The sequence below is a fragment of the Vombatus ursinus genome, unplaced genomic scaffold, assembly GCF_900497805.2.
Source record: "Vombatus ursinus unplaced genomic scaffold, bare-nosed wombat genome assembly UNPS02014799.1, whole genome shotgun sequence".
Lineage (NCBI taxonomy): Eukaryota > Metazoa > Chordata > Mammalia > Diprotodontia > Vombatidae > Vombatus > Vombatus ursinus.
Genome location: NW_020954577.1, coordinates 31,602,663 through 31,626,325, shown reverse-complemented (window position 1 = coordinate 31,626,325; position 23,663 = coordinate 31,602,663). Strand labels below are relative to the sequence as shown.

The window sequence follows — 23,663 nt, the reverse complement described above, 5'->3', positions numbered from 1 at the left end:
ATGGATTAAAGTTTGCAATCAAATGCATTACTCTTAGAGCAGCCATTCAGGAAAAAAGTTTCAGGTTTATTTAAAGCATTGAAAGAAAATAGAAATGAAGTGGACAATGAAGAAACCATTACTGTAAGTGTTGGTTACAGTAATGATTTGATGATTTAAAAAAATGGGTTCAGTTGCATAGTGTTAAAAATTACCAATGCAGATGAAGAGACAGCAGCTCTATATATATTGTTTTTGAAGAAAATGGTCACAAAGAAAGCTGATAAATGAACATTTTAATGTGGAGGAAAGAAGCATAATCTGTAGAAGCATGTCTTCCAGAACTTGCACTTCTAAGAAAGAAAAAAACTCACTCTGCATTTAAAGTGTCTAGGAATTAACACTTTTATTGGGGTAATACAGAATGGGATTTGAAATGAAAACCAACTCTTGTTTATCAGTCTTGGATTCCTAGTGCTCTGAGAGGCAACAACCATTGATTACTTCCAGTTTTTTGGCTTTTTCGGTGGTCAAATAAGAAAGCAAGGGTGACTTAACTTGTTTTTGAAGACTGATTTATTATAAGCTCCTCAAGGGCAGGGACTGTCTTTTATATCTTTCTGTATCCCCACTGCTTAACACTGTGCCTATAGTAGTTGCATAGTAGGCACTTCATAAATATTGATTGATTATTTGAAAATGGAGATAAAGTTGTATCAGTTGTTGAAGGTGATACCTGGTGTTCTTGAGATAAAATTAATTTATTTAACATAAGTTTGTCTGAGTGAAAGCTGAGATTGTCTTTGTTAAAGAATTGACTGATGAGAAGCCCAAAGCTGTCAGGAAGAACTCATTTAAAAGGAAGAACTCATTTAAAATCGTTATAAGAGCAAGTATTTATTAAGCATCCACTCTGTAAGGCACTATGCTAAGAGGTTTACAAATACTATCTCGTGATCCTTGTACCAGCCCTTCGAAGTAGAAGATGTTATTAGTCTCTTTTTATAGTTGAGGAAACTGAGGCAGACAGAGGTTAAGTGACTTGTTCAGGATTATACAGTTAATATAGGCAGGATTTTCCGACTCCAGATCCAGATCTCCACTGTAACCACCTAGCTACCCCAGACTTAATATACGTTTTTTTCCTTATAGTATAAATGAATGGCACCAGATCTAGAAAGTGTCCAAACAAAAACTCTTACAATGTTAATGAAAAATGGAGCTTGGTTACCCCTTGGCTGCTATGGAAAGAATGACATTCCCTGGCTAAAATGAAGGAAGAAGACATTTTCTTAGAGCATATCATAAAACAGGTTTATCATTTACAGGAATTCTTTTGGAAGCACAAGTCTTACTTCACGAGGAAATATAATAGAGGTGTAAAAGAAATATTCTCCTGGATTTGTTGAATGTTAGCTCAAATCTCTGGATTGTAGCCTATGGAATGACAAAAATTCAAGGGTAGTATCAAAATGTGCTGATGTGAAGTCAGGCAACAATATGTTGACAAAGAAAAATCAGAGAAGAGGCCGAGTCATAGTACATTTCAATCAGTTCATTGTCACAAGCAATTACACTACACTTATCTTTTAAGGGGCTTGGATTTATTGGTCAGTGTATCAGGGTAGGAAACCTGTGACCTGCTAGGTCTTTGGGTGCAGCCTTTTGACTGAGCCCAAGTTCTACAGAACAAATCCTTTCATGAAGGGGATTTATTCTGTGAAGTTCGAATTCAGTCAAAGGGCTGCAATTGAGGACCTAGATATGTGAAGTTGTGCAGCAGTGTATCACTGTAGTTTTTAAACGTTTGACAAAATATCTTATTAGACACACGATACAAAAGCAAGAGATCTTGTGTTACCAGAAAGACCATAAATCCCTGAACTAGAAATATAAATCCTCGTATAGTCTTGAGAATTCGGCAGATCAAGTCTCCTGGAGCTAGAATGTCATTGCAGACAGAGCTGTTATCTCTGACTGCTAGAGCCTAACATTTATCCATAAAAATTGACCAATATTTTTTATCGATGTTATCTTACTAAATATGCATGCATAATATCCAAACTGCATGGAATGAAAAACTCGAAAAAAATTAAGATAGAGCTAAAAATTAAAACCATGTGGGGCTAGGACAAGGTAAAAGTCATCCCTGTTTTACTAGCTGATACGAGTCCACAGAAACACTGTTATTTATTTATAAAACCCAGTGATTTTATCTACCTTAAATCTCCAGAACCCTCAGTATATGAAAATAATATCAGGATGGTGACTTGGCTTTAAATTGTTTGTATCTGAGCTCTATAAAGAAGGATGAAAGTGACATAGCAATAATAGTAAAAAATATTCTGTGTGTGTCACCTTGGCTGGAATATTCCCTTACTTTGGCGTCATTCTCTCCCTTCTGCCCTGTGACACAAATAACATATAGGGGCGTGTGGGGGCTAATAATAATAAACGTGATAAACATGTTTTAGTATTTTACTCACCTGTGCTATATAATGGCAAGTATTTACTTAAAAATGCTATAGCCATTTCTTTCTGATCTTTATCAAAGAAAATTTGAAGAACAACTTTCATTAATTAATGATAATAGTAGAAAACTGCTTTCTGATGAAAATTTAGGACTAAGTCATTACCACCAGAAATTACAGAAGTTACCCCAGATAGCTTGGGCTTTTTCAACCATGTACATTATGCAAGTAAATAGTAGACACTGCAGTATATCACTACAGCCTTTAGATATATACTGAATACTTAATAAGACATGACCTGGTGGCTAGAATTATGCATTGGGAATGCTCTATCTTTCATGGACCGATAGACTGCAAATCCCTATGCTATAAATACAGTCTTCCAGATATCCTGGAAAGCTCAATCACTAAACTGTACTGAAACCAGACGGTATCACAAACTGAACTACTGCCTACAAATTCCTAGATGAAACATTGATAACATTTAAAACTTAAAGAATACTTTAATAGTTATCAACAAATCAAATGATCATAATCTTTCAGTTACCTGGAACAAAAACCTTGCAAGATGCTTTTTTGAAGACCTAGAGAAGTCCATATCACAAGGCAATAATTGCATGAAGTACATATAGCTCCCATCATCCTTTCTGTCTTTTGCTGGAGTTGTCCTGAGGATTCTTTCAATGAGCCTGATTTGATTGCATCCTGCTACTTTTATCCAGCTATAAAGAGGAGTTATTTTATCCACCTGTGTCTTTAGAAGATTAAATATAAAAGAATACTCACATAACATTGACTTACAACATGACCATTTTAATCATCAAACAAAATGTGAACCAGATAATGGTGACAGCAGACAGTCAATCCTTGTATCAACAACACAAACCAAAGTGTCCAGAGAACTCAACAAATAATGACTGGAGCTGGAGCCTCATCATTGGTAGAACTGGCATGCATACTTTCTGGACAGAAATGTAAGAAAAATGTTTTTAGTAAATGTTGTCATACCAGAATCTCAAAAATTTTAAACTGTATAAAATGAAAAGCTCTCAAAATGGAGAATTTTAGCAGGAGAAATCAAAAATAATGTGGGAAATAATTCCGAGGGAATAGTTGGTGTCCAGATGAGAAGGGAGAACATTAGGATCTTTCACAGAGTGGAGGGAGAAAGGGTTTGGTAATAAAGTTGTGTTGGATGGAGTTAGTTTCCGTGACTTGTAGAGGGTAGACTTTGACTTATCTTTCCTCCATTCACTTGGTTTATCACACACCCCTTGGGATTAGGACCTCTCATTTTGTTGGTGTCTTCGTTTTTTAATAGCATTTTTTCCCCCAATTACACATCAAGACAATTTTTAACATTCATTTTTACAAGATTTTGAGTTTCAAATTTTTCTCCCTCCCTCTCTCCCCTCTCCTCTTCCTAAAATGGTAGGCAGTTTGATATAGGTTACATATGTGCTATCATGTAAAATATGTTTCCATATTAGTCACAGTTGTAAAAGAAGAAACAGATCAAAAAGAAAAAAACCCACAAAAAAGAAAAAAGTGAGTGAAAAAAATATGTTTCGATCTGCATTCAGAGTCCATCAGTTCTTTATCTGGATGTGGATAGCTTTTCCCTTCATGAGTCCTTTGTACTTGTCTTCGATCATTGTGTTGCTGAGAAGAGTGGAGTCATTCATAGTCGATCATCACACAGTGTTGTTGATACTGTGTAGTGTTTTATTGGTTCTGCTCATTTCACTTTTCATCAGTTTGTATAAGTCTTTTCAGGCTTTTCTGAAATCTGCCTGTTCATCATTTCTTATTGCACAATAGTATTCCATTACATTCATATAGCAGCACTTTGTTCAGCCATTCCCCAACTGATGGGCATCCTCTCAATTTCCAATATTTTACCACCATCAAAAGGACTGGTATAAATATATTCGCACATGTAGGTCCTTTTCCCTTTTTTTGATCTCTTTGGTAGTGCTATTGCTGGATCAAAGAGTATGCCCTTTGGGCATAGTTCCAAATAGCTCTCCAGAATGGTTGGATCAATTTACAACTCCACCAGCAGTGCATTAGTGTCCCAATTTTCCTACATTTTCTGCAATATTTATCATTTTCCTTTTCTGTCATATTAGCCAATTTGATAGGTGTGAGGTGGTACCTCAGAATTGTTTTAATTTACATTTTCTAATCAAAAATGATTTAGAGCACTTCTTCATATGTTTATGGATAACTTTGATTTCTTTATCTGACAACTGCCTTTTCATATCCTTCAACCATTTATCAATTGGGGAATAGCTTGTTTTCTTACAAATTTGACTCATTTCTCTATATATTTGAGAAATGAGGCCTTTATCAGAGATACTTGCTATAAAGATTGTTACCCAGCTTTCTGCTTTCCTTCTAATCTTGATTGCATTGGTTTTGTTTGTGCATAAGCTTTTTAATTTAATATAATCAAAATTATCATTACAATTCATAATGTTTTCTATCTCTTGTTTGGTCATGTAGTTCTTTAACTTCTTTAAAAATTTGGATGTTGTACCACTTGGTGTACGTGTGTTTAGTATTGATATTCATTGTCTACGACACCTTTTAACAAGATATAGTTTCCTTCCTTATCTCTTTTAATTAGGTCTATTTTGGCTATAATGTTCTTTGGAGTTTTTGTTTTGGGATCTCTTTCCTGAGGTGATCGGTGGATTCTTTCAAAGCCTATTTTACCCTCTGGTTCCAGGATATTAGGGCAGTTTTCCTGGATAATTTCTTGAAAGATGCTGTCCAGGTCCTCCTTTTGATTATAGCTTTCAGGTTGTCCAGTGATTCTGACACTATCTCTCCTGGATCTATTTTCCAGGTCAGTTGTTTTTCCATGAGGTATTTTACATTCTATTTTTTTCATTCTTCTGAATGTGGTTGATTCTTGATATCTCATAGAATCATTAGCTTCCACTTGTCCAATTCTAACTTTTAAGGAGTTGTTTTCCTCAGTTAGCTTTTGTGTACTTTCTTTTCCATTTGGCCAATTGTACTTTTAAGGAGTCGTTTTCTTCAGTGAGATTTTTGTATCTCCCTTTCCATTTGACCAATTCTGCTTTTTAAGCAGTTGTTTTCTTTTTCCAAGCTGTTGACTCTTTTTTCATAATTCTCTTGCATCACTCTTATTTCTTTTCCCAATTTTTCTTCTACCTCTCTTATGTGATTTTTAAGCTCTTTTTTTGAGCTCTTCCATGAGTTCTTTCTGGGCTTGAGACCACTTCTGGTTTTTTGGGGGGCTTTTGACATTATTGTCCTCTTGTGAGTTTGTGTCTTGATCTTCCCTGTCACCATAATGATTTTCTATGCCCAGATTTTGTTGTTGTTTTTTGCTCATCTTTTTTGGGCTTTTTCTTCTTTCTCAATTTGAGCTCTGCTCCCAGGGTGGAAGGGGCACTGCCTCAGGCTTCTAGTTACAGGGCCTGCAGGGCTTAGCTATTTACCAGGTGCTGCACTCATGTTGCCCTGAGATCTGTGGGGGCCCCTAATGTCTGGTTCTGTGCTTAGGGAGTGGGATGGGCAGTGGTTGGTGCTTCTGGAGGCTGTAGGTGTCTGGCAGCTTACCTGGTGTTGAGCCAGGATTCTGGTGGTGGTGCCTGGCCTGCTGAGGCCAATGGGGTGTTTCTGCATATCCCTAGGCTTCATTGAAGCATGTGGAATTTTGACTGCTGGAGGCTGTCTGTTTGCTCAGGACTTTGCAGAAGTGGCAGGCTGGGCCCTGGCAGGCTGCCTGTTTGCTTAAGTACCTGTAGGTTTGGCATCTACCTGTTTGCCTGGGGCTGTGCTGAAGCACTTGGAGGTCTGGCTGCTGGAGGTTGCATGTTTTTCCAGGGCTATGCTTAAGCATATGGAGGTTCCTGGAGCTGGAGTCTGCCCCTTCTGGTGGCTATGCTGAGGCATGGTCCTGATGTTGTCATTTGCCTGCGCCACCACACTGAAGCTTAGGATCTCCTGCTGGTTTGCTGAGGTGGGGCTTGCTGGATGCTTTCTGTTCTGGACTGCATTCCCCTTTTACCTGAGTGAGATCAACCTTTCTTGCCAATCTTCCAAGTTTTTTGGTATAAAAGATTATTTCGCCCCAGCTTTTTGCTGGTTCTGTTATTCCAGGATTTGTTTTGTGGCATTTTATGGTTGTTTAGAGGTGAATATGGGAGGGTTATGGTGATTTACTACTTAATCTGCCATCTTGGCTCCTGGGAGTCTGACCAGGACCTCTAGTTTTGGAGACCACTGTTCTAGAGGATTAAGATCACTTGATGTCTGCTTTCTAGGCATTGCTTGACTTTGTTTTCCTTATCTTGAGGACTGCCTTTTCTCTATTTTATTAGCTCTGTCCATGTTAATAATTCCAGAAGGAATATAGCCATCTGAGCTGTAGCTCTGTATTTGGTTCTACTTATTAGACATTTTGAACTAGGTGTTCAGAAGACATCACAAACTCAACATCTAAAACAGAATTTATTATCTCCTACCCCCAAACAAAACAAAACATCCACTTTTTTGGCAGCAAAATGGCAAAGTGGTCCCAGGATTGGGTATGGAGTCAGGAAGACCAAAATTCAAATCTGGTCTCAGGTACTTAACTGTCTATGTCACTATGGATAAGTCACTTAAACATGATTTACCTCAGGTTCCTCATTTGTAAAATGGAGATAATAGAAGTACCTACCTCCCAAGTTGTTATGAGGATCAAATGGGATAAAATTTATAAAGGTTTTAGCACAGTGCTTGGCATAGAGTAGGCACTTAAAAATGTTTATTTCTTCTGTTTTCCAAACTTTCTGGTTTGAGGGCACCGCCATACTTCTAGTCATCCAGGGTTGCCTCCTCATTCATTCCACATATGTAATTAGTTGTCCAGTCTTATCTTTTTTCCTCCATAGCATCTCTCACATCTGCATTCTTCTCTATGTTCACATAGCCAAAATGCTCATTTAGAACTGAATCACCTCTTGCTTGTACTATTTCAATATCCTCTTAATTGATCTTCCTGCTTCAACTCTCTCCCCACTCTAATCTATCCTCTGTACAGCTGCCAAAGTGATTTTCCCAAAGCTCAGCTTTGGCCGTGTCACTCCCTTACTAAATAAATTCCAGTGACTACCTATTGCCTCTGAGATCAAAATATTTGCATTTGGCATTTAAGACTCTTACAACTTGACCTCCTCCTATCTTTCCAGCCTTTTTTATGTGTACTTGGATATGACCCAGATAGACTGTCCCTCATCCATGGCTTGCTGCATCCTCTGTCCACATGGCTGCTGCCATTCCTCAATGCCGGGAGGATCCCTTTCCTTGCTTCTGGGGCTTTCCAGAATCCTTAGCTTCCTTCAAAGCTTAGTTTAAGAGCCATCTTTTACATAAAGATGCCTTTCCTAGTCTCCATTCCTCCCCCTGAGCTTTAGCTGTTTGTGCCTTTACCACTCAATCATCTTGTGTCTCTTGTTATATAGTGTGTGTTTATCTCTGTGTTTTTGTGTTGTCTCCTCAGCTGGAGCTTTGTGAGCTCCTTGAGGGCAGGGACTGTTGTATTTTTTCTTTGTCTCTCTGGTGCCTGGTGTGTGCCTGGCACATAGTAGGCTATTGATGAGTGCTTGTTGATTTCTTTTGTGCCCTTGGAAGAGGCTAAGTAAATTCTTAGTGAATAAAGGGAGTTAGTGTCATTTCTTCAGTACCTGTTTTGTGCTGTGGCAGTGCTTGGTAGGAGAAACTGTTTCTGCTTCTGAGCACAAGAAGCCCCCTAGATATTAACAGATAAATAGAGCAAACACAAAAATATGCATTTTGTGTGTGTGTGTGTATATAAGTGTATATGTTCTTTGTGCCAACATAAATTTAGGCAGGAGATGCTTGGTTTTGAGTCCTGCCTCATACTTTCTAGATGTGTGATCTTTGGATAGGCAGTTATCTGAGCCTTGACTTCTTCATTTGCAAAATGGGGATGCTGGTTCCTGCCTCCTGATCTCATGAGGTTGTTGGGAAGATCATGTGATGTAATGTACATGTGGTGCTTTGTAAACCATAAAGCATTATGCAAGTGTCAGCCATTTTTTATTTGTACCAGACCTATGGTTTTGTTGATATTAGGCAGTCCTGATGAAGCATCTCTTTATGTTAATGGTTCTCCCAATGCCCTTTGATTTCTACAGGTGTGCTAGGAATCATTTGGAACTTTGATGGACAATTATTTGTATATGTGTGAGCCTGCCATGAATTTCATGGAACTTGTAATTACATGCTCATTCCTCTGTCTCCCAACTCTGTGCAAAGATTCCTAGTCACAATGAACGTTGTATTTAGGAGCAGAAAATAATTGAAGACTACTCTGCTCTTTGTTACCAGTGCAGATTAGCATCTGCTTAGCAACTTATCATCATAGAGAGTTGCCAATTATTATACATACTGTTTATGTATATATACACATGTATACATACACCGATTCTCTGTCTCTCTATATATGTGTATATATACACACACATATACAAGTAACACATTTAAGCGTATTTCTTAAATATAATGTTCATCAGTGGGCTGTATAAACATTAACTGACTGTTAAAAGTAACCCAAGGTACTGATTAATCATGTTTGTGTCAAGTCAATTAAAATATAAAAAAATCATCTATTTTAAGTGCTATTATACTTAGTATTTATTATTTTATTTTTTTCTGAGTGACTTGCCAAATTTAGATTGACCCTAGAAAAGGCCTTTTCTTGTGATTTTTTTTTGGGGGGGGATTGAATATTAGCTAATTGCTGGCTTATGTTAGGGACCAGACCATTTTTTAGCATTAATGTTAATATAGGTACAACTAAATTGAATTGATAAAAAGTGATCAAGGATAGTAAAAAAAAAATCTCAGAATCCTTGTTAAAGTTGACTGGATTTGAGAAATTGGCAGACATTTCAAAGCATCAGATTTCAGTTTCCATTCTCTTAAAGATAACAGTTATGAGACCTATAGAGAACTGAAAAACTTTAAAATGTATGTTTAGGAATAGTTTGAAATTATACCATATATTTCCAAATAGGAAAAAAAAATTAGTGTACTTTTAAAGTATTCATATCCTGAAAAGATAAATTTAAAATATAGAAAATTCATTTACAAATACAGTTTTGGAATGAAAAACTGGCTAAGAGATAAAACAAGAGTATTAATGAGAGCTTCATTTCTAATGATTCTTTTACCTATTTATTTAGTGGCATCTTTGCATAAGCTCATATTATGGAAACACCTTTTGGTTTTGGAAGGGATTTCAGCTGTAGAGCTTAAGGGGTCATTTTTAAAAATTATATTAAAATAAAATGTGGACAAAGCTTTGAAGAAAAGATCTTCAAGTTTGCAGATGATCCTAAAATTGGAGGCAGAGGAAATAATAAGGAACAATGCAATCAGATTCAAAAGGATTGGGATTGTTTAGGTGATTGGGCCAGCAGATGGCAAATGCAGTTCAGTGTAGACAAATGTAAAATAATTATCTTAGGAACAAAGAACCAATCATACAGCACACTGATCAGGAAAAAATTTGTGGGTTATTGTAGGAAAACCATTGAAACAGTTAACCCGGTGCACAGCTGCAGTAAAAAAGGCAAGCAAGAAACCAGATTAGCAGATGGAGAGAATACAAAGCAATAGGCAATAATACTTCTAGTGTATCAAGGAACTTGCCAGACCCCATTGAGAGTGTTCTGTATGGTACTGGTCAGTATTAAAGGAAAGGTAATTTTTGCCTTAGAAACAGTTCAGGAACACATACCTCACAAATAATTTTTAAGAAGGGTTTCAGCTAACTCAAAGGAAGAGTAAATTTCAAAATGGTGTGTTTCTTCTTTCATAAAGGGCATTTAGAAAGGTAATATTTTTTCCCAGTAGTAAGGGTTTTGCTAAGTCAAATCGTTGTCTTAAATTGTGAAAGAATTAATATATTGGCAGTAGGGGAAAATCATCAGGGAAATCAAAATAGATCGCTACATCTCCTTTTGTTGTTTTAAACACGGGAATTTGTTCTTCAGTGAATTGCTACTTGGTGAGAGGCAGGGGTACACACACAAAGAGGAGAATTCCATCACATTAGAAGGAATGGAAACGTTGCATTTTTCATTGTTGGAGGAGAATTTATATGTATACATATTTATATATGTATATAATAATATTATAATAATAAGATATATATACATATATAAATAAATATATAAAAGATATAGATATACACACACATGCATATGTACACACATATGTATCAAAGCAAATCATGAAACATGATAAGGTTTTGTTTTTTTTGTTAAGTGCATGTCTTAAAACTTTTTTTCTTCATCTGAAGATTATTATGGTAACTGCAAAAGGCCACCTGTTCTACCTACCACTATAACTACCCTCTCCCCCCAATCCCTGCCCCAATTAAACATCTCCCTCAGGAATATGCCTCTTTGACTCATTCTTGGGTAGAGAATACTTAACATGGGGGAAAAGCTTAAGTGGTATAGTGTATGGACTTGTCTAGGAAGCAGTTAGATTCTTTCCAATGTTTTCAAGCTGTAGCTGATTACTTTTCCCATTGGAATTGCAGTATATAGAATGGAGTAATATAAGCCTGTAGATTCAAATTTATTGTTTAAAAAAAAGATTTCTATGACTCAGCTACAGGTATTTATTAAGTATCTACTATGTGCTAGACTTGGAAATACACACAGACTGAATTAAACAATCCTTACACATAAAGAGCTTGTATTCTAATAGGGAAAACAGGAAATATACATATATACACATATACATACATATATGTATACATGTAAGTGTGTGTGTGTGTGTGTGTGTGTGTGTGTGTGTGTAAGTATATACCAAAAAATAGAGAATAAATACCAATCGATACAAAACAGTCGTAGAGAAGGTAGTTTGGGAGGGAAATCAAGGAAAGGCTTTGTGAAGCATGTGGTGCTTGAGCTGCATCTTAATTTACGAGAGGACTTTCTATGGCATAGGTGAGGAGGGAGTTTGTTCATTTTAGGGATGGGGGACACGCAGCTAGTGGAGATAGAGGCATGGAGACACAGGAAGAATTTCATTTGAGGAACAGAAAGAAGGTATTTGCCAATCACAAAAAGCTTGAGAGAATCATGTCAAGTGTGGCTTAAAAATAGTTGGAGTCAAATTGTGAAGGGCTTTGAAAGTTCAAGAAAATATTTATATTTGATCCTGTAGGCAATAGGGAGCCACTGGAATTGATTGAATAGGGGAGTGACAAGGTCATGTCTGCTTTTCAGGAAATCACTTTGGCTTAAGTATGTTGGATGGCCTTGGGTAGAATGAGACTTGAGGCAGAGATCAATCAGCTATCTGTTGCAGGCATTCAGGGGAGAGGTAAGGATCTAAACTAAGGTGGTAAGTGAGTGAATAGAGAGATAGTCAGATGTGAGAGAGAGTAATGGATATGGCAATTGATTGTATATGTGGGGTTGAGAGAAAGGGAGGAATAGAGTATGGGAGATGAGAAGGGTAGTGGTCCTTTTCAAAGGAAATTGTGAAGTTTGGAAGGGGGGAGAATTTGGCAAATGGGGGGCTGAAGATAATGAATTCTTTTTTAACATATTCATTTGGGCATGTGTCTAGGACAACCAGTTTGAAATGTGTATTAGACAGTTAATAATGCAGGACTCAAATTCAGGTGAGAACTTGGACCAGATATAGATCTGTATTTCATTTGCTTAGAGATGAGGTTAATTTCATCAGGTCTCCTAATTTTAACTAATGAGAGAGAAGAGAAGAGGGACTTGGACAGAACTTCGGGTTATCTCCACAGTTGAGAGTCATAATAATGAGTGATGGGTGCCAGGAAGGGAGATGAGGAGCAAATGCTTAGCCATACTGGTAGGAAGACAACTGAGAGAGAGTTTGTGTCATGAAGCTAAATCAGGAAATAAATATGCATACAGTCATCTAGAATTTTTTAGTACCATTTAATGCTATTAATTGCTTTAAAAAATATTCTGGTTATCAAGTAAACATTGCTTCAAGGAACAATGATTCTTGTGAAGCATATTGTAGCAAGGAGCGTATTCTTTGTGAAGTCAGTATAAATACTTTAAACTGGACTTGGAATATTGTTTTAAAGATGAGTAATTGTTCTAGTTATATAATGTAGTTCTAGGTCTAAATTAGAGACTCAGTAAAAACTTCCTAAAAGGCAAGCTTTTTAAATTTGAGCTTCTCTCACATGAAGCCTTAGTGAGTGATTATACTGAAGTAAAAGTGGGGGAAGTTATTGTTCTCACACTTTTTGTCTCCATTTTCCTCTTGTAAATAGCATAATTAATAGAGCTATGATATTTTGGTATAAGTAAGTCCATTTTACTTGATGAAGATGTTTATTGACATAGAGGAACTTTTCATTTGTGTGGCTTTTGTCTTTGTATTTAATTATTTATTAATTTGTTCTTAATGAGGGATTTTCATTTAAAAATAACAGCCAAGTTTATTTCTGCATGAGGGAGAATTTGATGTATGGATTGTGAAGCTAAACTAAGGATCACAACATTTTAGAGGTACATTTATTAGTGTTTTTAATGTTCTGTGTCACAGATTCGGTAGGCATAATAGGATGTAAATATAAAATACTAAGACTTATTCTGCAATTCACAAGTGAAAAGCAATTTCATTATTTGATAGCTATACCTTGGATCTTCCCTCTCTTCTTCCCTTCTTTTTTTTTGTATTCCTGTCTCCTGCTTCTCTTTTCTTCCCCCCTCTTTCTTGCCTTTCCTCTTCTGCTTTTCCATTTCTCTCCCTCCTTTATCCTTTCTTCTCCCTCTTTCTCTTCTCTTATTCTTCCCTTCTCCCTCCTCCATCCCCCATCCAATTATAGACTTAGAGCAGATATAAATGCTTTAGAGTAGAATTCTATTATTTTCTGATGAGGAACTTGAGTCACAATGGTTCAAAGATTTTGTTCTTGGTATAGGCAGGAAGCAAATACAATTCTTATAGCAAACTTGTGAAGATTGCAGAATAATTGGTGGTGACCACTCTTTTCACATGAAGAAACTGAATTCAGGTAAGTTAAATAAATGACCTATCCAAGGTTACATAGCCAACAAGTGACAATACAGGCCTTGTTTCCTAATCCAAAGGAGTCCAGTTCTTCTCTTTACCTAGGAACCTAATCCCAGTTTTGAAGGTTATTTCCATGGGAGAAGGTGCTTCAAGTTCTAAGCAGAGTTTTAGAGCACAACTTGTTTGTTATGTTCTAAAATGTTGGCAGCCCCGCAACTTAAATAGTCTGTAAATTTGTTGTTTGGAACTTGTAATTAGAAATAATGCATTGTGGCAATTATGGTTTCGCCGAATTATTTTACCTCTCAGAAGCTCAATTTCCGTATGTATATAAAATGATTGTGGTACTTCAAAAGCTCAATTTTTATCTCTGTGAACTGATGGTAATACTTTGTTCATCTCCCTCAGTGCAAAATTATGAACAAAAAACTGTGTACATTTTTTAAAACAATATTTGATAGTTAATTTCCCAAGCATGTTACAACTTAGATGATTTTAGACAGTTCCTGTGGTCAAAGAATTCATCTCTCAGTAACTTAATTAGATTGATCTTTGGATGGTAGAGATATAGTCTGTTGCTCTCATTTAAAGCATTTCCAGTTTGATAGGACTTAACTTATAGATTGTTGGCATAGTATTCAAGAATCCAGCAACATGCACATACCACCATGAGCAGATTTTGGTAAAAAATCTTTCTAATATGTTCTACTGTCTATGTTTCCTTGGCTTCTTAAGTTTTTTGTATGGTTCTGAGATATAGTGCAGGATGACCAAGCTTACCATGATGCTGTTCCATAGTATGTACGTCCTCCTTCCTGAAAATGGACTTGTTGGAATGCTCCCAGGAGAGCCTCCTGTTGTGTTTATTGCTACAGAAATTGGGTTATAGTTGGTTGACTGCTTGTCCCTTTTCCTGTAAAATGCAGATGTGCATTTTTTGCTTTCTTCATCACCGGTTCTCTTTTAGCTGTCACAGTGGTATCAGCCTGTTGTCTCAATCACTGCTTCTAATATCTGTAGCTGCAGCTGCCCCCTCATCATTTCTGTCCATCATCTACTCTTCATTTCTCTTTGTGTGAAAGATTTGACTTTTGTAAAAGGCACCACCATCCCTCTAGTCTTGTAGATTCATCACCCTTGCATTGTCCTTGACTGCTCGCTTTCCCTCAACTCTATATAGCCAGTCAATTCATAAATCTTGCCATTTCCACCTTCACAACATTTCTAGCATACTCAGCTCTTTTAGATGATTGCAAGAGCCTCCTAATTGGTTTCTTTGCCTCAATTCTTACCCCCCTCCAGTGGATCCTGTGCACTGCTGCCAAAGTCATTTTCCTTAAACACAGATCTGACCATGTCACTTACCTAATAATCAACTCCATTGGTTTCCTGTTGTGTTCTTCCGGGACACCTGTGATCCTCAGGTTGTCTCTATACGTCCTGTCTTTTAGAGCACTATGTTTTGCTTGCATAGGGAACATATTTTCTTTGAATGTTTTTTACTTTTCTTCATCTACATTATCTTTCACTTCTGTGTATTTGCATTCCCAGTCTGTTATTCCCTCTTTTGTTTCTTTGGTTTGGCTTGCTATTGCAGATTTTAATTTTTCTGTTCTTACTATTTTTACTTTTCAGGATACAAATTCTGCTCTCCTAATTCTCATTTCTCTTTTCAACCACAGCATGTTGTGGTTCTGTGTTCTCACTTTCCACAGGGTCCTCCGTCTCATCAAGTTTTGGATCATTTCCTTTATTGTATTTATTTACAGATGCCTGACTCATTTGCTCGATATGGGGGCCATATTTCCTTCTGTTGTTACTATTTTTCCTCTTTATTTGTCTGTTTATGTTTAAGATCTTTAAGTTTTCTTTCTGAAATCTTCGGTAATTTCAGTCTCCCCCCCATTTACCTTATCTCTCACTTCTGACATCCTTTACTCTCATTGTGGTTTCCTTGAAGGCTGGATCTCAAAGTGTGAGTCTCTTCCCACACTGGACAATTCACAGTTGACCAGCATAGGTCTTTGCCCCAGCTTACTTTTGGGTGGTCAAAACTCAAAACTACCTCAACAAATGCTGTGCTCTTTCTCTCCCAGGGTTGGTGGTGTACGGCACAGGCTTTCTTACTCATCAAGTCCTGGTTGACTTACCCCACTCCCCCTCTTCCTCAGTTCTTTGACTCAGCACCCAGAATTCAGATCTTTGTAGTTCTGGTACTTCTGAGGTTTAGAACTTTCTGGTACTTCAAGGCCTTTGATACTGTCAGTTGTGAGGGTTTGTGAAAAATTATCTCAACATTTGGTTGCCTGAAGAAGTTCATTAATTGTACATCAATTTCATGATGGCATACTTGCCTGAGTTCTTGATAATGGATGATGCTCTCATGTTTTCCCAGTCGCCAATGGAATGAAGCAAGGCTATATGCTTGCTCCCATGCTTGTTAGCATGGTATTTTCAGCATAGTTGTCAGACTCTTTCAACAAAGGCAGCTACCACACTGATGGTATTTAACTTGAAAAGGCTATAAGCCAAAACTGAAGTAAAGGGACAGTTGGTGCATGATTTTTTGTTTGTAGATGATTGTGCACTCAGTGTAGCCTCTGAATCTGAGATGCAACAAAGTGTGACTCAGTTTTCTGCTGCTTGTGCTAATTTTGGTCTAACGCCACCAAGAGAACACAGCTTCTTTACTAGCCAGCACTACACCATCGATATGTAGATAAGTCACACAACAAACAGAGAAATTTTGAATACTGTGGATAAGTTCACTTACCTTGGTTGTATACTTTTCAGGGATGTCCACATAGATGAAGAGGTTCATGCACACATTGCCAGAGGTAGCTCAGTGTTTGTGAGGCTGTTTGAAAGAAAGTGTGAGAGAGAAGAGGTATTAGACTGTTTCCCAAACTGAAGGTCTACAGGGCGTTGTGCTGACCTCATTGTTGCATGACTGGGAAACTTGGATAGTATAGCAGTGCCATGCCAGGAAACAGAAATGCCTGCATTTGAATTGTCTTAGGAAGGTTCTGAAGATCATGTGGCAAGATAAAGTACTGGACACTGAGGTCTTTTCTCAAGCTAAACTGCCAAGCATTCAAACTGTACTGCAGAAAGCATAACTCCAATAGACTGACACATTGTTTGAATGCCAAAGTACCTTTGCCTAAAAGACTATTTTACAGAGAACACACACAAGGCAAGCGCTCACATGGTGGTCAAAAGTGATAAAAGGACATTCTCAAGGTCTCTCTGAAGACTTTTGGAATTGATTATGTGACATAGGAGATGCTGGCAAAGGATTGCCCAGCATGGTGTGCTTGTATCAAAGAAGGAGTTCTATATCAGATTGCTCACTGTCTTAGGGAGGGAGGGGGAGAAAAATTTAAAACTCAGAAGCTTATGGAAGTGATTGTTGATAAATTAAAATAAATTAATAAAAAAAGAAGGCATTGTGCTCTATGAGCAAAGCAGAATTTCAGTAACTCAAAAAAAATGTGAGATGCACAAATATAGAGACTTCTCCATTCCACATATTTCTTTTGACTATTTGTGCCCAACCTGTGGTAGACGTTCTGAGTTCTGAGCTCATCAGCCACAGTCAGAGTCACTGTATCCTGACCCCAACATAGTGATGTCTTTTGGTCTTCTTTCAAGAATGAAAGACAATAACCAACCACACACTTTCTGGGTTGCAGGCCCCAGCAGATTCTTACTCCAGAAAGGCTATAGCCCAAACTTCCAGTCTGGAGCTAGGGTCCTGAGGGAGGGGAAACCAGGGTGTATGGGTGGGTTTTGTTGGAATCCTGTGTTGTATCCTCTAATCTGCTAGTAGCATGGAAGGTGGAGGAGGGGTGCTGAACTCAGGGTCAATATGTGTCAGTTCGTGGGTTTTGATTTGTTTCTGACCTTCTTTTGGATTTTGGGTGCCCTCGACCCTAGAGATAGCTGAAATTACTTTATTTTGGACGTGTAATTTCTGTTTTGGACTTGCCTGAGTAGTTGTGGGGATCAGAAAAGATGTCTAGTCTTCCATCTTGTTGCTCATATGACCCATAAAATCCATTAGTTTCCTATTGCTTTAGGATCCCATCAAAATTCCTATTTACCCAGTGGCATTCCTCCCTGTGTTTGCTGCCTTCTTCATTAGAATGTAAACTTGCCTGTACTTGGGATATCTGTTTGTCACAGTGGGTAGAGTGTTGGGAGTCAAGAAGACTTGAGTGTAATTGCTTCCTCGGACTAGATGTGTGACCCTGAGCAAATCACTTAATCTCTCAGAGCCTCACTTTTCTGATCCATAGAATTATTTTAAATTAATAAAGGCTTTGTTAAGTGGTTACTTAGTGCCAGACACTGTGCCAGACTGTGAAGCACAGTCAATACAAATACTATCATATAGAAAGACAGTTCCTGACCTGAAGTTGCTTACATTTCAATGGGGGAAGACCACACGTGAAAGGTAGCTAAAGGAGACGAAACCTGCATGGAGGGGTGAGGGGGGTAAGATAGAAAAGTCAATGGAGAGTCAGAAGTTGAGTGGATTAGAGGTGAGCATGGCTACTTCCTCCAAAGGCAGTTCTGAGCAGCAACTCCCTAATCAGAAGAGGACCCTGCAGGCAGAGAGTTGCTGCCAGCACAACTAGAGGATTTTGGGGGGAATGGAAAAGTAGTCCAGAGAGTCAGGAATCACGGGGATGATAATAGCACCTATCTCCCAAGGTTTTTGTGAGAATCAAATGAGGTAATCTAGGAGTGCTTTGCAAACCTTCAAGTGCTATATAAATGCTAGCTATTATTACCAAATCCAGTTTGTAGCACAGTGTCTGATCCATAGTAAGTACTTAATATATATGGATTTAAGTAAGTTTCTGAAAGCACAGGTCAGTCATGCCCTCCATTCTTTGTTTGGCATTCAAAACCTAACCCTCTACTACCTTTCCAGTCTCCTTATACCTTAACTCCCCAATGCATTTTCTTCAATCCTGTGACACTGGCCCCTTGGCTATTCGAGCTTTTGGCTCTGGGCATTTTCTCAGGCTTTCCCCCTCCTCTGCTCTGTCTACTGGTTTCACTGGCTTCCTTTAAGGCCCTTTTAAAACCCTGCCTTCTGCATGAAGCCTTTCCCAAAGCTTTTAAATTCTAGTTCCTTTCCTTTTAAAAATTATATCCTATTTATCCTGTATATAGCTTGCTTTATATATATTTATTTACATATTGTTTCTCTATTAGATTGCAAACTCCTTAAGGACAGGGGTTGTTTTTAACCTTTCCTAGAATTCCTAGCACTTAACTTAGTGCCTGGCACATCGCACACACTAAGTAAGTGCTTAGTGACTGCTTGACTTATTGAATTGACTGTACAATTAATCAGAATATCTTTTCCTTCCACCCAGTGAACTAATTAGTGACAATGCATTATTACATCTGGTCATTGAGACTCAACTGTTCTTTTATTGGTTGTTACTGAGTGGTCTGAGGTTGCTTCAGTGCATCATCTTTCTTATTTTTATTTTTTTCTATTTCTGGGTTCAGATGGGAGTGCGTGGGGTGTGGGCCTAGATCCTTTGATCTCATCTGTCTGGGAAAATCTAGGGTGGAAACTCACTCCCTTATGAACCTAGTTTCTCTGGCTTTGGGAAGGATCCTCTGTTCACTGTGCCATGATGCTTCTCACTTTTTAAGAAAAAGAGCCTTCCTTCCTTCAGAGAGCCTTCCTTCCTGCCTTCCTTCCTCCCTTCCTCCCTTCCTCCCTGCCTCCCTCCCTCCCATCCTTCCTCCCTTCTGTCATTCCATCCCTCCTTCTGTTAGTATACAGATGGCTGGTTATATATCGTTATCTGTATACTTATTTTTAAAACTCTTCTCCTTCTTAACCCCACCTCAACCCGGATATAAGCCCTTTAAGGGCAAGGGCCTGTGGTTTATTCTATCTTTGTATCCCTGGAACCCAACACTAAAATACTATGGATATAGTAGGCAAGCTGAGTTGGATTGAATTTGTGCTTAACCTTTGAAGACTTCTTTCTCAGGTGTAATGGAATTGTCACAAGAAAGTACTTAAAATTTTTGTGTTAACATTTACTGTTAATTTATATATAGAATGTTGAATGTTGTTCATGATTTACTAATAAAGAGAAATTGATTTTCGTTTTGGAAATTTGTTCTTTTGCTAGTGTATCCTAGAATTTCCTGGAAAACTGATGTTCTGTTGGCCTGAAGGATTTACTTTTCTTCTAAAAGTCAGCAGTTTACTCCCTCTTCTCTGGTAAGATTTAACTCTTTATTTTAAACTTATTTCATGTCTGATATTTATTATTCGGTATTTAAGATGCTGTGTAGAGCATTTCCCTGATTCATTCTTATAAGTTAACTGACTTTCCAAAATTCACGTAGGTAATCAATAGCAGAGGCAGGGTTCACACATACTTATCATAATATGAATACTGTGCAAACATTAATAATGTTAATTTTTATGCTCTTAACTATGTTTTCTGTTTAGTTTTCATTTGTCATCTTTGGGAACCTTGATTTGTATTTATGGCTCTGCAGACACTTTCTATAATAGGAAGAACATTAAGGTGGAGGCCATGGGTGCAGGTCCTCACCCCAGCTCTGCAGTCAGATAGCGGTATATCCCCGGAGCAGTCCCCCAACCTAGAATGAGCTTCTTCATTTGGACAGGGCTTTGCCTAGGAAGTTGAAGTAGACCACCTTGAAGGACTTTTCCACCTCTAAATTTTTTTGATTCACTGGTAATTTCTAGTCACAGAATTTAAGAGATTCATATCATAAGATGTGAAGCTGGGTTTCAATAGAGTGAGAGGAATGAGGTAACCAGGTATTACTTTTATCAGCAGTAGAATGGGTGAGAGTTTGGGAGGGAAATTCCTTTTTTTTAATCCTGTTACGTGCTATCCTTGTTATTCAGTATTAGCAAACAGAATATTATTTGAATATCTATGAAAAAATCAAGTATGGAAAATTCAAATAATTATGTAAATTTAAATTTTCTTACAATGAACATAAGAATTTGAATATTTATAGATTATTTTTCCGGAAGATGATTCTTTTATAAATTGATTGTCTGTTTTGAGGAGTGGGCAGGCCTGTTGACTTTTCTAAGAAGTTCTGTGCTGTACTCCTGTTATATGTTGGTGACTTTGGTAATTGTAATGGAACTGTGAATTTCTATTAGTTTCCAGATGGAACTTTAATCTGGCTTCTGATTGAGCCTAGTGTCCTTGTAGAGTCTCTAAGCATCTGTTTTGGAAGTACATTTGACATTATTCAAAATTTGTACCAAATTAAACCACCCTTGGGCTATAATTCAATTTTTCTTTATTGAGAAATGTATTGTCAACAGTTTATGCAACAAAACAGTACTATATTCAATCAATTATTTATATGTTTATTAACTGGTCTCTTAGAGTTTTGATTGAATTACAAATAGATTTAAGAAAACTGGTAATTTGAAGATTGCAGTTTATATATAAAATGAGAATATCAAAGAAACAGATCATTTTTTAATATTTTGATTTTTATAAACTTAATAAAATCTATGGTTTATTATTTTTTATCCAGACTTTTAATTCTGCCTCTTGGATTTTTACTAGTAATACAGATTTTTGAAAATTATTCTTTGTTTCATGGACCATAGAAATAAATTATATAAAAGAACAACATACTAACCTAAATTTGTTAAATTTCCATTGGCTTCTTAAAAGTCAAATAACCTGCTTTTGAAAGAATTGCTTTTTGTCCTCAGGACTGGAAATTTTCCCTGGCTTAGGGAAACATTAGGGAAAGATAGGTAAAATGTTTGGATAAATGTTAACATTTTTCACAGAGGTTGTGAGATAACTAGTACTCTGCCCTTATATGCCTGTGTCCAAATAGGGCAAGATAGAGATTAGAAGAGCAAGATGACTTCGTTTCTGTCCACCCAAAGAGCCTCAGCAGATCACTTACACAAATGTTCACAGAAGGGCCTTTGTATGTAAACCTTGAGTTCCATGGTTAGGACATACCTTGATAAGTTATCTGTTTTGCTTTCAGATTAGGTTTAGCTTCTCTTCAAATCCTGATATGCTTATGTATGTTAGGGTTTGTTATGCCTTTATCTGAAAAATCGTATTTATATAATAGTGTTTTTTCCATCCTTCTCCTTCTTCTCCCTCTGCTTTCTTTGTCTCACCTTTTATTGGCATTCCTGCAAAGTCTTCTCTTGGCAATTTTCTCATTTCACTGACTGTATTCTTTTTTTTTCTTTTTTTGGTGAGGCAGTCGGGGTTAAGTGACTTGCCCAGGGTCACACAGCTAGGAAGCGTCAAGTGTCTGAGGACGGATTTGAACTCGGGTGTTCCTGACTCCAAGGCTGGAACTCTGTTTACTGTGCCACCTAGCTGCCCTGACTGGCTGTATTCTTAATGAAATTAGTGAAGATCTGCTTCTGTTTTATTTTACTTATGTTTGTAGGAATTGCAAGGATCTAACCTGGTAGTGTATTAAAAGCCTGAGGAATGGAGAGAACAAAACCTAGCACCCTGTTTAGCCTCCAGAAAACCCCAAGAGAACAAATCCCCCCTCCAGAATGTGGGGATACCGACGAGTCAGATTGGTCAAGGCTGAAAAGAGAACACAAAACCATCTTCTGATTCTGAGAGAAGAGGCAGGTTTTACAAGAAAAAAAAGTCAGTAGAAGAAAGAGACAGAGTGGCTCTTCTGGTTCTGAAGGCCAGTAACAGGGATGGAATGAGTGTTGGAATGGTGTACAGTGAGGGAAGTACGTGGAGAGAGAGTTCTGGTTTGTTCTAGATGTTGTTTCTACTTTGGATTTTATTTAATGGTAACTTTTTATTCCATCACATCTTCTGTTGCCTCCCTATCATCCTCACCACCTTACAAGTCTGTAGTCTCACCCTTTCTACTGGCTACTTACAAACTTCTTACAAACATGCCTGCGTCTTCCTTGTCCTGAAAATAGCTCCTCCCTTGCTCTGTCCCTGCTCTGTCTCTTCTCCCATTTGTGACTAAGCTCCTGGAGAAGGCCATCCACAATCTGTGCCTCTATTTCCTTTTCTCTAACTCTCTTTTTAGCTCGTATCTTTCTGGCTTCTGACTTTATCGTTCAAGTGAAACAAATGTTCAGAGTTATCAATGACCTCTACAGTTTCCAAATCAAATGGCTTTATATCAGTCCTCATTCTTCTTAACCCTTTTCTCATTATATCTCCCGCCCCCCCCCCTCTCCCTTATATTGTTCTCTCCAGGTTTTCCTTATTCTTTCTCCATTCACCCTTGTTGATTCTTCACCCAGGTCACTGCTACTAACTGTGAATATCCCCCAAGGCTCTGTCTTGACTTGGTGATCTTATCAGTTCCCAAAGAGTCAATTCTCAATCATCTTTGTGCAGATGATATGTCTAGCCCTAACCTCTCTCCTGACCTCAAGTCTTGCATCTCCAGATGCTTATTAGACATTTTGAACTGCACGTTCCCTAGATATAGTAAGTTCAAAATTGAACCCATTATCTTTCATCCTAAACCCTTCCATCTTATGAACTTCCCTATTTCTGCTCAGGGCACCACCATTTTCATAGTAACTCAGGTTCACAAGCTAGGGTCATCCTTGACTCTTCATTCTTGTCCCACATATCTGATCAATTGCTAAATTCTGCCAATCCTACCTTTTTAATATCTTTGATAACAATTTTTCTCGGACACTATTGCCTCCTTGGTCCTACACCTACATTGCTGCGCAAGCCTCTGGGTTACTCTCCGTTCCTAATGTCTTTCCTTGGTCCCTCACATTCTCCACTCATCTTCCTAAAGTGCAGGTCTGGCCTGTACTTTCACTACCTTTTCATTATCACCCTCACTCCACCCCACCTGTCCCAGCCTTTCATTCAGTCAAGTCCAGAATCTTCCTATAACCTCCAGGATCAAATATAAAATCTTCTGTTTAGTTTTTTAAAGCCCTTATAAGCTGGCCCCCTCCTGCCTTTTCTGTCTTTTTATGCTTTCTTCCATGTATTCTCTGATCCAGGAACACTGGTCTACACCAGTCTAAACAATGCATTTTCACTGGCTGTCATTCACTATATGGGGATGTTCTTCCTCTTCATCTCCTGGCTC

The 23,663-nt window shown here is 37.8% G+C and overlaps 1 long non-coding RNA gene across 1 annotated transcript in view; it reads left to right on the top strand.

The window, feature by feature from the left end:
• The window catches only part of LOC114050490, a 152,943-nt gene that overhangs the window by 74,653 nt on the left and 54,627 nt on the right, over positions 1-23,663 (top strand). The window contains exon 4 of the long non-coding RNA XR_003570012.1: positions 19,703-19,794. This is a non-coding gene — a long non-coding RNA (uncharacterized LOC114050490). The remainder of the gene's footprint in view (positions 1-19,702; positions 19,795-23,663) is intronic.